We start from the raw sequence: 15113 nt of genomic DNA, 5'->3' as shown, positions 1-15113 counted from the left end.
GGCAGTCAGAAGCAAGAAAGCTGAAGCCAGCAAGGGAATTCAAAGATGTTTAAAGGACAATCCCCGAGGTCACCGCCCAGGACACAACTTCTCTAGCCACACCCCAGCAGACCAGCTCATCAGCCAGGTGAATCCATCACTGGGTGAGGTTACAACCCTCACCACTCAATGCTGTCAACCGAACAGCAATAAATGAGGTCTTCAGGGGATGTTCTATATTTAATTATAACAAAGGCATACTGTGGTGGTTTCATTATACCAAGTTTGAAAATAGGCAAAAGTAGCCATTACATTGTTTGTAGATGCATGAAAAGCAAAACTATAAACAAAAACAAGAGAATGATCAATTCAAACATCAGGCCATGGGTCAAGAAGTTGCTGAGGGATGCGAGCTGAGAGGCAGCCGGGGGAACTCAAAGGTGCTGCTAGTATCTGTCTTAGGATGTGCACATACTGCAAACACAAGCAGGACGCGCTTCATGATTTGTAAAAAGAAAATGAGAAGAAATGTGCAGAATTACAGTTTGTGATTTTTACCAACAACCAACAGCTGTGATCATGAAAGTAGAAAGATGCTATTCTACTTCCTATCCACATTTTTACCTATGGGGGAACGTTTTGAGTTTGATGTAAGTTCTGCCATTTTTACTCTTCCTTTTCAAAAGTAGTAATTATTTAAAATTCCTCTTCCAGAAACCATTATACTTTCTCATTCTAATTCCTAAGTGTGCATGGGAGTGCAACTTGTACAGAGTGAGTTAGGAACTCTACCAATCTTTGTTTCATATGCAGTGCCAAACCATGATGTTCCCCAAATCTAAGCTCTGCATGAGGCTGAAGTTCAGAAATTGCTGAGAAATAAAATTCAGTGAGAAACAAAGCCAGGACGAAGTCCTTGTCCATCTGAGAATTGCCATGGAAACGCACAGTGTTCAAAAGAAGGGAGGGATTTTAAAATGCTGTTCCTACCTCCTGATTTTATGGAGGAAAAAAAAAACTGAAGTCAAGGGCTGTTGAATGAGTTATGAATTTCCCTGTGAGTTTGCGGATGGCCAACACAGAACTCAGCTCTCCTTCAACCACAGTGCCTGGCGTTTTAGCACAGTGGGTAAGTACGGGCTGTAGAGCTAGGGAGACCTGAGTTCACATTCTAGGCCATATACTCTCTATCTGTGCACCTTCAGCAAATCAAATTACTTAGCCTCACAGAGTTTTAAAATGGACATAATAATATTTTTTGCAGTAGAGTTTTTGTGTAAGGATTAAGTGAGATCATATACAATATAGTACTCTGTGCCACACTTGGCAGTCAGCAAATGCTTGTAAATGGTAGCTATTGTTATTTTATCAATTGGTTTCAGGCAAAAAAAATTACAGAAGGAAAATCAAATTGAAATTAATTTTGAAACTGGTATTTGATATTTAAATTTTTTAACATGTGTATTTGTTATACACATGAATAGAAATCAATGTGATACTTCTCTATGTGCATAAAGTGATTTAGACTCAAATGTTCTATAAAGGATATAGCAAACTATTCTCCTTTTCCAGCTACAAGGGAAGAGTTTTTTAACATTTTCTCCTAGAATATTATTATATGTGACATACAGTATAGTCAGACACACCTGGTGTTCAGTTCATGCCCTGTCATTTATGAGCCTGCCAACTTTTTTAAACTTCAGTTTCTTTCATTATAAAATATGTATAGAAATATTATGTGAACATTAAATAAGATGATAAATGAAAGTGACTGGGACACTGCACATGCACAATTTTTTTTTCTTTTGGTATTTTTCTTAATACATTACTCTGACTATAGTCATAATAAGAGAAAAATTGTCCTAGTGCCACAGTTGTACCATTAACAGTGGAGAGATAAACTCATATTCTACAAAGCACAATGAAAGTATTTACAGTATTATAATTTCCTGTATCCTGTGTGCCTAGCCCACAGTTGTACTATCAACATTGGAGTAAGAAATTGTAACATACGAAGCATAATGAAAATACGTATGATATTATGATTTCTTGTCAGATGTGTGAATAACCCATTTTTATTTATTTATTTTATTTTTTAATTTATTTTATTGAAAGTAAATGTTATACATTCAATCTGTATTTGGTGCCCCCCCCATTTCCCTTCCCCCCTCCCGATACTTAATACCCAGGCTAACCTTGCTATATTCATATTTTTACACCTATTGGAAGTAGCCCCTCATCAATCAAGTTCAGCCTCCGTCCTCTCTTAGTTTTCCATTCAAACTTTGCTGAGATTTCCCTTCCATTATCTGGAGTCCCTCTGGTATCCCCAATGCTCACTCGTTTGGGCATATTAGAGGAAACATATGTCCCTTCTCTTTCTGTGTTTGGCTGATCTCACTTAACATAATGCTTTCCAGCCCTTTCCATCTTCTTACAAATGACATGATTTTGTTCTTCTTTATAGCTGAATAGAATTCCATTGTGTGTATTTCCCATAACTTTGCAAACCATTCATCTGTTGATGGAGGCTTAGGTTGTTTCCAAATTTGGGCTATTACAAATTGTGCTCCTATGAACATAGGTATGCATATGTTGCTGTAGTTCTTTGTTTTAACCCCTTTGGAAAAATACCCAGGAGTGGTAAAGCTGGATCGTATGGTGGATCTATTCCCAGTTTTCTAAGGAATCTCCACACAGATCTCCATAGTGGCTGAACTAGTTTGCACTCCCAACAACAATGTAAAAGAGTTCCTCTTTCCCTACATCCTCGCCAGCATTTATTATTGTTTGATTTCTTTATGTTTGCCAATCTGACTGGGGTTAGATGGAATCTCAGTGTAGTTTTTATTTGCATCTCCCTGATGGCTAATGATGAAGAACATCTTTTCATGAATCTATTGGCCATTTGTATCTCCTCTTTTGTAAAGTATCTATTCATTTCAGTTGCCCATTTCTTGATTGGGTTGTTTGTTTTGCTAGTGCAGAGCCTTTTGAGCTCTTTGTATATTCTGGATATTAGCCCCCTATTGGAGTGGTGACTGGTAAAGATCTTCTGTAGGCTTCTTCTTTAGGTTCTTGATGGTTTCCTTTGATGAGAAGAAACTTTTTAGTTTGATGCTATGCCACTTGTTGATTCTTGCTTTAATTTCCTGAGCTTTGGAGGTTTTGTTGAGAAAGTTACTGCCTGTGCCTATATGTTGTAGTGATGAGCCTATGTTCTCCTCTAATAACTTCACAGTCTCTGGTCTGATTTCTAAGTCTTTGATCCATCTCGAGTTGATTCCTGTGCATGGTGAGATATAGGGATTTAGTTCCATCTTTCTACAAATGGATAGTAAGTTCTTCCAGCACCATTTGTTGAAAAGGCTGTCTTTTCTCCAGCGTATGAGTTTGGCCCCTTTGTCAAAGATTAATTAACTGTAGGTGTGTGGATTTGTTTCTGTATCTTCTATTCTGTTCCACTGGTCAGTGTACCTGTTATTGTGCCAGTACCATGCTGTTTTTACTACTATTGATCTATAGTATAGTTTGAAGTCTGGGATTGTGATGCCTCCTGCATGATTCTTGTTGCTGAGAATTGCTTTGGCTATTCTGAGTCTTTTCTTTCTCCATATAAAGTTCATGATTGCTTTTTCTAGGTCTGTGAAGAATGTAGTTGGTATTTTGATGGGAATTGCATTGAATCTATAAATCATTTTTGGCAGAATGGCCATTTTGATGATATTTATTCTGCCTATCCACGAGCATGAGAGGTCTTTCCATCTTCCAAGGTCTTCTTCAATTTCTTCTTTAATGTTTTATAGTTTTTGTTGTAGAGGTCTTTTACATCTTTGGTTAGGTTTATTCCTAGGTATTTTATTGGTTTTGAGGTTATACTGAATGGAATTGATTGTTTTATTTCTTTCATTGTGGATTCATTGTTGGTATAAAGAAAAGCCTCTGATTTCTTTAGGCTGATTTTGTATCCTGCAACTTTGCTGAATTTGTTAATTAACTCCAGAAGTCTTTTGGTTGAGTTCTTAGGGTCTTCTAGGTAAAGGATCATATCATCTGCAAATAAGGATAATTTTAATTCCTCTATTTGAATTCCTTTGATTTCCTTCTCTTGTCTTATTGCTGTGGCAAGAGTCTCAAGACTATAATGAAGAGGAGTGGTGATAGTGGGCATCCTTGTCTTGCTCCCGATTTTAGGGGAAATTCTTGCAGTATTTCCCCATTCAATATAATGTTGGCTTTGGGTTTGTTGTATATTGCCTTAATGATGTTGAGGTATGTTCCTTTTATTCCAATTTTCTGTAGTTTTTTAACATGAATGTGTGTTGGATGTTGTTGAAGGCTTTTTCAGCATCTATTGCTATGATGATGTGGTTTTTATTCTTGATTCTATTTATGTGGTGGATGACATGTATTGATTTGCGTATGTTGAACCAACCTTGTTTTTCCGGGATGAAACCAGCTTGATCATGGTGTATTATTCTCTTGATATGGTTTTGAATGTGTATGGCTAGTATTTTGTTTAGAAATTTTGCATCTATGTTCATTAAAGATATTGGTCTGTAGTTTTCCTTTCTTGAAGTATCTTTATTTGGTTTGGGGATTAATGTGATACTTGCCTTCTAGAAGGAATTTGGGAGAGTTCCATCTCTTTCAATTTCCTGGAATAAGTTATGAAGTATTGGTATTAGTTCTTTACTGAAGGCTTTGTAGAATTCAGCTGGAAACCCATCTGGGCCTGGGCTTTTCTTTGATGGAAGAATTTTTATTGACATTTCTATTTCATTGTTTGCTATTGGTTGGTTTAGGCTTGCTATGTCCTCTTGGTTCAGTTTAGGTAGGTTATCTATGTTTAGGAATCTATTGATTTCTTCCATGTTTTCTTGTCTATTGGAGTATAAATTTTTAAAGTAGTTTCTGATAATCCTTTGAATTTCTTCACTATCTGTGGTGATGTCTCCTTTTTCATTTCTGATTTTAGTAATTTGCATTGATTCTCTTTTTCCTTTGGTTAGGTTGGACAGGGGTTTATCAATTCTATTAACCTTTTCAAAGAACCAGCTTTTTGTTTTGTTGTTTCTTTGAATTGTTTTTTTGTTTTCTATTTCATTTATTTCTGCTCAGATTTTAATAATTTCCTGTCTTCTCTTGGCTTTGGGGTTGGACTGTTGCAGTCTTTCTAGATCCTTGAGTTGTGCCAATAGGGTCTGAACTTGGTGATTCTGAGTCCTTCTTATGTGGGCACTCAATGCAATAAACTTTCCTCTTAATACTGCCTTAATAGTGTCCCAGAGATTTTGGTAAGTTGTGTCTCTGTTTTCATTTATTTCCAAAAATTTCTTTACTTCTTCCCTAATTTCTGCTCTTACCCATTCATCATTCAATAGTGTATCATTCAGTCTCCACGTATTTGCATAGTTTCTTTTAAGTTTCCTGTTGTTGATTTCTACTTTAATTCCATTATGGTCTGAAAAGATGCAAGGAATTATATTACATCTTTTGAATTTGCTGGTGGTTTCTTTGTGTACCAGGATGTGATCTATTTTGGAGAAGGTTCCATGGGCTGACAAGAAGAGTGTGTATTCTGTAGTTTCTGGATGAAATGTTCTGTATATGTCTATTAGGTCCATTTGGTTTATAGTTTTCTTTAGTTCTAAAGAGTCTTTAGTCAACTTTTGCCTTGAAGATCAATCCAGTGGTGTAAGAGGCGTATTGAAGTCTCCCAGAATTATTGTATTTGGGTCTATTTGAGATCTGATGTCCTGAAGGGTTTGTTTTACAAACGTGGTTGCATTCACATTTGGAGCATAAAAGTTTACTATCATTATATCATCTTGGTGTATTGTTCCTTTTAATAAAAGGAAGTGCCCTGATTTGTCTCTTCTGATGTGTCCTAGTTTAAAGTCTGTTCTGTTGGATATCAGGGTTGCTACCCCTGCTCTTTTTTGGTCTCCAATAGCATGGTATATCTTTTTACATCCTTTCACTTTCAGTCTGTGAGTGTCTTTGGCTGTTAGGTGAGTTTCTTGCAAACAGCATATATTTGGGTTATGTTTTTTTGATCCACATTGCCAATCTATGTCTTTTGATTGGTGAGTTAAGTCCTCTGACGTTAAAAGTTATTATTGAAATATGATTTTTGTTTTCTGTCATTTTGTGTTCTGTCATCTGTTTGGTAGCTTTTTATTTCTTCCTTACTTAGAAGCCCCTCTGATCACTTTCCTCTCTTCTCTGGTTCTGAAGCCTGCTTCTTTTTTCTTCTGTATGGTTTGTTCCTTTAAGTATTTTCTCTAGTGTTGGCTTTGAATTCATAAATTATTTGAAATTTTGTTTATCCTGAAATACTTTTATTTTGCCATTGACTTTGAATAGTTGATGTTTTGCTGGATAAAGCAGCTTCGGTTGGAAGTTATTTTCTTCCAAGGTCTGGATCACGTCATACCAGTCTCTCCTGGCATTCATGACCTAGGTTGTATAGTCTGGGGTGATTCTTATTATTTTGCCTCTGTATGTCACCTGACCTTTTGTTCTCACTGCTTTTAAGATCTTTTCCTTGGCCTCTATGTTAGTAATTTTAACTATTATGTTACATGGGGAGGTTCTTTTTTGATCTTGTCTTAATGGTGTTCTGTATGTCTCTTGAACATGAAGATCTATCTCTTGTTCCATGTTAGGGAAGTTCTCTGAAATTATTTCTGTGAAGAGATTACGGATGCCCCAGGTCTGTACCTCTATCCCTTCTTCAATGCCTTTTATCCGTAAGTTAGGGTGTTTCATGTTGTCCCAAATTTGCTGTATGTTTAGGTTTTGTTGCTGTAATGACTTCTGCATATGATTGACTGTGTTTTTGGTGTTGGATGATCTGTCTTCTAACAGTGATATTCTACTTTCCATTTCCTCTAATCTTTCAGAATTTCTTTCTATTGCTGACTTCATTTCATTTATTGACTCTTTAATTTCATTCCAAGCCTCTTTCTGATTCTTTTTTAGTGTTTCTAACTCATATTCATCTCCTCTAAACTTGTTTTAAATCCTTTCATCATATTGTAGATGAAAATTCGGAACTCCCCTTCCTGCATTTCTTGTAGGTCAGTATTCGTGATTTCTGTCATTTCTCCATTATTCCTAGTTCTCATATTTTCAGAGTTCTCAGGTCTGGTTTTCTGTTGTCTTCCCATGGTTAGTGGGTATTATTTTTAGCCCAGTCTTTGTATTAGGACTTTAGAAAAGACTTATCCCCCCAGAAAACCAAAAACCAAAACAAACCCAAAGACCCAAAAAGTAAAACAAACAATACCAAACCGCAATAGTAAAAAATAAAATATAAAAGGATAGAAAAATAGTAAAAAAAAAATAAATAATAGAGATAACAGTCCTACTATGTTGTTGATATATGGTGAATCTTGTATTTGCTTGGAGTGTCTCCTTGTGGCCCTGTGCAGGTATCATGCCTTAAGCGCTCTTCTTTGGTCCCGGAGTTGAATTGGCCCACTTTGCGTACACTGGCAATCACATATATCGTACTCACTGTGTGCTCGCCGGGTCTGTGGCTACTCTGAATTCATGCTGGCAGTCCAATCTGTGGCTCTGAAGCTCTGGCAGCTCTCCTGTATCCTGCTGAATTTTCGCTCCCGCGGTGAGCAGGTCCACTTCCCGGTCTCTGCTGATCTCCGGGCATGTCTGTGGGGCCGCCTTTGTTGGGTGCTGCTCAGGAGGTCCAGTTTGCTAGCAACTTCAGGTATTGGAACTCTCTGGTCACTTTAAGACTTTAGAGCTTCTCTGGGAATGTTAATGACCCAAAAGTCCTGTTTGGACCAGCGGTCCTGAGGCTACTGCACCTGCGCCTGCATTCCGCAGGCCGCCGAGTCTTCAGCTCACTATCTGCTTTCTTTGTGTGTTGTGGTGAATCTTGCAGTTCAGTTGCTGGATTTTTTTCTGCCATACTCCCCAAGTCTGTTTTGTATGGTATGTTTAATTTTTTCTTTATTAAGACACTTCTGTCTCAGTAGTTGAACTTAGTTTGCTTCAGCTAGTGAGGGACACTGCGTCTCTCCGTTGCCATCTTGGAAAATATAGAATAACACATTTTTAATCTTTTATTTGTCAAAGTATTCTTGCCAACTTATTGAGTGATATTTTCCTGGAAGCCAAATTCTTTATTTTAAAATGGAGGTCTATAGAAAAAGGTAAATTCTTTTCCAGCCAATATTCTCATACTATAAGGTACAAAGTAATTGCTCTTAGTCAGTCAAACAACAGCAGAGAAATATGTTGACAGAGAATGTACTAATTATTTGGGATTGTATATAAACATCACATCATAGTTATAATACAAGGAATACCACAGTCGTATATATATATATATATATATATATATATATATATATATATATATATATATATATATATATTTTTTTTTTTTTCCCCTGCTACTGGTTATGGAACTCAGGGGCATTCTACTGCTGAGCTACACCCCTATCCCTATTTATATTCTTTTTTTTTTTTTTTTTTTTGGTGGTGGTACTGGGGATGGAACCCAGGGGCTTCTACCTCCAGGCTATACTCCCAGACCTATTTTTATATTTTTTATTAGGAAGCAGGGTCTCCTCATCAGCCAGCGGAGGCTGGCTTCGAACTTGCGCAATCCTCCTGTCTCAGCCTTGGGGATTACAAGTGTGCACCACCATGCCCGGCCCTATTTTATATTCTTTATTTTGAAATAGGGTCTCACTGAGTTGCAAAGGGCCTCACTAATTAGCTGAGGCTGTTAGCAAACCACGATCCTCCACCGCCATTCTCCAGTCTCAGCCTCCCAAATGCTGAGATTATAAGCATGCACCACCACACCTGGTTAGCCAAATTCATTTTGATGAAGCACTTTGGCTGTAGAGATTCATGAAACCATGCCATGCCAGAGATGGAAGAAAGAAATCTTCCAAATCATCTGATTAATATCCTAGTTCTTCAAGGTAGGAAGCTGAATACCCACCAAAGCAAAATGACTTGTGCAAGTCACACAATAAATGCATAGAAAAATTCAATCTGTAACTGCATCTTGACACCCTGCCTACGTGGCTAGCAACAGTCTCCAAGACCCCAGGGCAGAAATTACACCATGAAAAGTCTTTCCAGAGATTGCTCTTTGTGCCAGAATGTTCTTAACCTTTCTAAGTTGTGGATTGTACAAGGGATAGATGAAAAGAAAAAATAGAATAGATATCAGGCACCAAATAGATGGTCCATATTAACTGGTCCTAGACATAATATATTTAAATTTAATCTCTATGAACTTTAATAGTACTGAACTTGCTTAGAGAACAACCATCTTTGACCATACTTCCAGTGGTGACTACTACTACTTAACTATTAACTGCTGAAGCTTTAAGATAGGACAGAGTAAGTAAGTACCAAGTAGAAGTTGTATGTTATTAATACCTATTGGTAATGTTATTTGTAAACCAGGCACTCTACTCTCCATATTAGAAATATGCACAAGATAATAATATATTTAATTAGCATAATAGTGTATTTAGCTAAAAGAATTTAGTAGCTTATGTAATGTCAGGAAAGAGGAGGATCTGGCTTTGAGCATTTCTCTCTCTTCAAATAATACTTTTAGATTTTTTTCTCCATCTCTCATTTCAGCCTCTCTTGGTAAACTTGCCTTGTTATTGCAGGCATAAAACAGGAACCATGAAGGCATATCCTCAGAGCATCAGGCCCAAGATAAAAGAAAGGACTTCATTATAAAGATAAAAATAGAAATTTTAAAAATTAAAAAGGCATAATGGTAGAAGTGATCAAGAAACTTCTGCGATCTCACTTGGACGGATGATTAAAATACCTACCTTCCTGGCACAGCAAATGATGTAAATAGCAAGGAAATCCATATAGATACTAAGAACAGAAAGTATTAGTCACAGAGTGAGAGCACATAAAAGCTTTAGAAGCACATAATATATAAAATCAAGCCAATAAAAGTCAAGACATGGACAACATAGTTAACGGCACTAGGAAAATTAGCTTACACAAAGGAATAAACACAGAATAGTAACTAAAAGAGAAATGGGAAAAAAAGAGTTTTTCTTCAATTAGATTAGAAAGTTTTTCTTTCAATTAGGTTCAAACAACTTTAAGGTAGGTCTTTTTTTTTATATGTGACTGTATTCATATATCATAATGGTATAAAGAAAATACTTTTGTAGACATACATGCACACATCGCCCAGTTAGCCCCTACCCGATCCCCACCCCGTTCTCTCCCTATCCCTCCTTCCCATGCTTGGCTTAGTGTTTGACATCTAGTATTATAGCAATTTATCCAGAATTAACATTGATAATCTCACATAACAGTTTCATTTGTCTGATACCAAGCTTTTGATGACTTAAAGATAACATTTCAATATTTCCTTTTGCTTTCTTTCTTAACAGAGAATATTTTTCTTTTTTTTTAAGGTGAAACTATCACACATTTATTTATTTATTTTTCAGAGAAAATTTATCCTAATATGGAATATGGACTCTAGATACACAAAACGATCTCGAAAAAGAACAAAGCTAGAAGATGTATATTTTCTGATTTCAAATGTTATAAAGCTACAATAATTGAAACAGTGTAGTACTGTTATAAAGGCAGATATATAAACCATTGGAGTTAAATAAAAGCCTAGAGATAAATTCTTCCATATATTGTCAAGTTATTTTTGACAAGGTTTCCACAGACATTTGGTAGAGGAAATAATAATATTTTAACTAAATATTGTTGGAAAATAATAATTACATAAAAAAGAATAAAATTGGACCCTTACCTAACACCATATACAAATATTAACTCAAAATAGATAAAAGACCTAAATATAAATCTTAAGAATATAAACTTTTAGGAGAAAATCTGGGTAATAAAACCTCATGACATTGAAACTGGCAGTGTTTCCTTGGATATGATTTCAATGGCACAGGTAACAGAAGGGTAAATAAACTCCCTAGAAAATAAAAAAAATATTGTATATCCAAAGACAATATAGACAGAGTTAAAAGTTACTTATAGAATGGAATAAAATATTTCCAAATGCTATATCTGAAGGTATATTAATATTCCAACTAGAAATCCTAAAAATTAGCAACAATAAAAGCAAGCAATACAATTTAGAGATAGGTAAAAGACTAACATAAATAATGAATCTCCAAAGATAGCCAATCTTAGTTGTCTGTTGGATGGAAAATCTTGTTTCTCTGGTTCTGGTGTGTGTTACCTATTTCTTCTTTGTAGTTAATCTCTTTGAGTATTTTCTCTAGTATTGGTTTTGAAGACATAAATTCCTTCAGTTTCTGTTTGTCATGGAAGCTTCTTATTTCTCCATCTAATTTGATAGAAAGTTTTGCTGGGTAGGAAATTTTTGGCTGGAAGTTGTTTTCTTTCAGAGTTTGGAATATGTTACTCCAAGCCCTTCTGTCTCTCATGACTTGGTTTGGGAAGTCTGGAGTGAGTCTAATTGGTTTGCCTCTGAATGTCACTTGGCCCTTTGTTTTTGTTGCCTTTAAGATTCTCTGCTTGGCTTCCACATTGGTCATTTTGACAATTATGTGGCGTGGGGATCCTCTTCACCGATCCTCTCTAAAGGGAGTTCTATAAGTTTCCTGGACCTGTGTATCAACCTCTTGCTCTAGTTTGGGAAATTTTCTGCTATTACTTCCTTGAAGAGATTGTTGATCCCTTTGGTTTCACCTTCTTTTTCCTACTCTATTCCAATTATTCTTAGGTTAGCTCTCTTAAAATGGGCCCATATTTCTTCAATGTCACATTCCTGCTGTCTGATTTTTTTTTCTAAATTAGAAACTATGTGTTCATTTTTGGAGTGATCATCTTCTAGGAGCAAGATTCTATTCTCCATGTGGTCTAATAGGTTGTTTGTACTTTGAATTGAGGCCTTTACTTCATTAATTGCATCCTTTATCTCTTTTTGGCTCTCTCTGAATTCTTTTTGAAACACCTCTATTATTTCTACAGTTATTTTCCTGATTTGATCTTCTAGAAATCTCTGAATTTCTGTTTTATCAGGTTCTGATGTTGTGGGCTTGTGGGCATTCATTGCTCCAGTATTATTTCTCTTTCCCATGATTTCGGAAGTTTGTGCCTTCTCTGGGTTCTTCCCTGGGTCACTAAGACTTCACTTAAGGTGCTCTGGATCTCAAGTCTGTGGTATCTCAGTCACCACTACTCCTTTATTGGGTTGTATCGCAGAGTCTCAGACCCAGGGAGTCAATCGAGGCTGCTTTAGACCATGGGGGGTGCCAGGCTGGGCGTTCTCCTGCATGGAGTTGTGACTATAGTGTGATATCTCTGCCACCGCCACTCCCCCACTGGGTCAAGTCCCTGGGAGTCAGTACTGAGATTTCTCCTCTAGGGGCCGCAATTTGACTCACTGTTGTTGAGTGCGCTGATGGAGCTGTAGTGGACTCGGTAAATTCGCTGCTGCTGCCCCGGTGGCAATATGGCGCCGCTGCCATGCCCTTGGCCGTGAGGCTGGTGTATTTCTTCTCTGTTTTTGAGCTCCATTCTGAATCCCTGCAGGGTGCCCTGAGCCCAGGCCCTGGGAGCTTTAGACACTCCCTGCGCCGAGAAATCTGCCGAATTCCTCGTCGCTGATCCGCAGCGGCTCACCTTGGCTCGCTGTCTGCCGCTCCTCTCTGGAGCCTGTTGGGCTGTTTAGTGCATTGGTCTGGTGCCGTCCGGTGAAGTCGCCGCTGCCACCGGCAATATGGCGTTGCTGCTGTGTCCTCGGCCGTGAGGCTGGCGTATCTCCTCTGTGGCTCTGAGCTCCGTTTTGAGTTCCCCTCCTCTCTGGAGCCTGGTGCTGGAAGGAAAGATGGCGTCCGCGCGGCTCCGCACCGCGGCTCCGACTGCAGCACTGCAGTCTGGTTTCTTTCCGGTGTCTCGTTTTTCAGCCCTCTTTTTCTCTGTCCCTTGTATTTACCTTTTTTGTTTCTCTGCTGATGGTGTTTTCTGGCTATGAAAGGTGCTGATTTTGTGGTAATAGAGATTGGTTGTTAGCGGGGCTCATAAGCCCCGCTTTTCTCCATCGCCATCTTCCCCGAAGTCTCTAATGTAGGTCTTAATTAGGAGTAAAAAAGATGAGTCCTATTGCATTTACTTAGTTTCCATACAGAAACAGAAAATCCCCTATTTTTATTATAAGCAGTTAGAAAAATTTACCACTTAAAAAGTATAATGTATCAGGACAAACCTTCTCAGTGTTGAATGCAGGTTTAGTGAGAAATCCAGGGGGGTATGTGCCAATTGAAGCCTTTATTAGCTGGCCAGCTGCAGTACCCTCAGCCTAGAAATCTGACTGGGGCCAGGCAACAGTAACCTTTTATAAAAACAAGGGACCAATCAGATTAACCCAATCATCACCAGAGCTACTACAAACAAACCAAATACAGAAGCCAATTAGCCCTTAGCAGGGGGCTAGGGCGGGGACACACAGCTGCAACCCATACACGGTGATTACTGATTATGGAGGCCAACCAGAATGTCCTGGTTAGCTAGGTAACAAGAACCACATGCTTTAAACCTTGCACTATCAACTCTAAAGTTACAAAATGGTGGAGAAAACAAAATGAAGTTACTTTGCAAGTGGACACAGGAAGCACTGTGCTTAGTGCCATCCATATTTTCAAGAGTCCATGAAAGGTTCTTATTTATTTTAAAATCAGAAGAAAAAATATAATTCAGACCAAATAAAATATTTTAATGTAACTATATTTCCACTAACACATCATAACAAATAATTTTCAACTCTTATGGAGGAAAGGCTCAATGTCATCCAGGCCCTGATCGCCCAAGGCCTTGCAGGAGTGGCCTCCTCAGAACCAGGCCTGCGAAGTGGGTCGGCAATCTGTGTTGGCAAGAGTAAGAGAATCTGTTTGTGCATTCATTTTCTCATTCACAAATTTACTATTTTCCCTACACATCTCATCATGTCTCTTTGAGGACTGACAATTACAAGTGACAAACTCCTGTAATTCGGCTACTCTGGAGGCTGAGGCAGGAGGATCACATGTCCAAGAAAACCTGGGACATTTAGGGAAACTGTGTCAAAATAAAAATAAAAAGGATTAGGGATGTATCCCAGTGGTAGAGCACCCCTGGGTTCAATGTCCAGTACTACAAAAAGAAAAACAAGCTCACTAGCCCCACACTTTAATCATAATGGCCCATCTGGGCACCAGAGATTCCTGCGATGCTTGGTAAACAAAGGATCCCAAAGGAAGGTGTAACACTTGGTCAAGCTGAAGCACCACCCAGCCACCACCCACTGAAGATTCTGAGGAAATCTAGACCTCCAGCCTTGCTGTCAGCCCCTTTTCACCCTCATGGGTCTCCTATAAAAGAAGAACTGTGAGACCCCAAAGATGCCCGCTCTCTCTCCTAAAATGGCCCACATTCTTGCATGAACATGTATCCCCCACTTTCCTAAATAAACCTCTGTCTTTGTCTCTGAAAACAAACACATAAGCAAATAAATAGGTAAAGCATAATATGCTTGTGCTTTGTTTCATAACAAAACCCTTTAGCAGGTGGCTCCCCAGCCAGCATCCAATCAGCACAATTAGCAAAGTGAAGGCACTTTCTTACTTTTTGTTCCAAGGCTTTCTATTAAGGTGTGCCTTTCATATATGAACATAATATTATTTGAACTTCCTCAGTCCTCCATTTTAAGCTCCCAATTCCTCCCCCCAGCCCCTGGATGGATCCTGGAGTGAAACACACCAAGTGCTGGGTGCATGTATGTTCCTATCACTTTCAACCTCACTTTGATGCATAATTACAGTGCATCAGTGAATGTGTAAAAATTAAACATGTATAAACATAAAAAGGTGTCTCTATTGCATAGAACATTAGAGAATTAAGTCTGCAAAGCATTTGACAAAATGCTTTCACAATTCTAAAACAAATAATTGTGAAATCAGAAGAGTTCCTCTTTCTCCCCCCAGCACACTACTATGGATGTTGTTTGTCTCTGATAAGCAAGGATTGCCACTAAACGAGGAAAGAGGATGCTCAGTCTATGGGTAGAAAAGATCCAGTCCTCGGTTATAGGTGATGACCAGGCCCATTATTTATTTTTTCAAGAC

The sequence above is a fragment of the Muscardinus avellanarius genome, assembly GCF_963383645.1.
Source record: "Muscardinus avellanarius genome assembly, chromosome: 8".
NCBI lineage: Eukaryota > Metazoa > Chordata > Mammalia > Rodentia > Gliridae > Muscardinus > Muscardinus avellanarius.
This window is presented reverse-complemented; position numbering follows the sequence as displayed.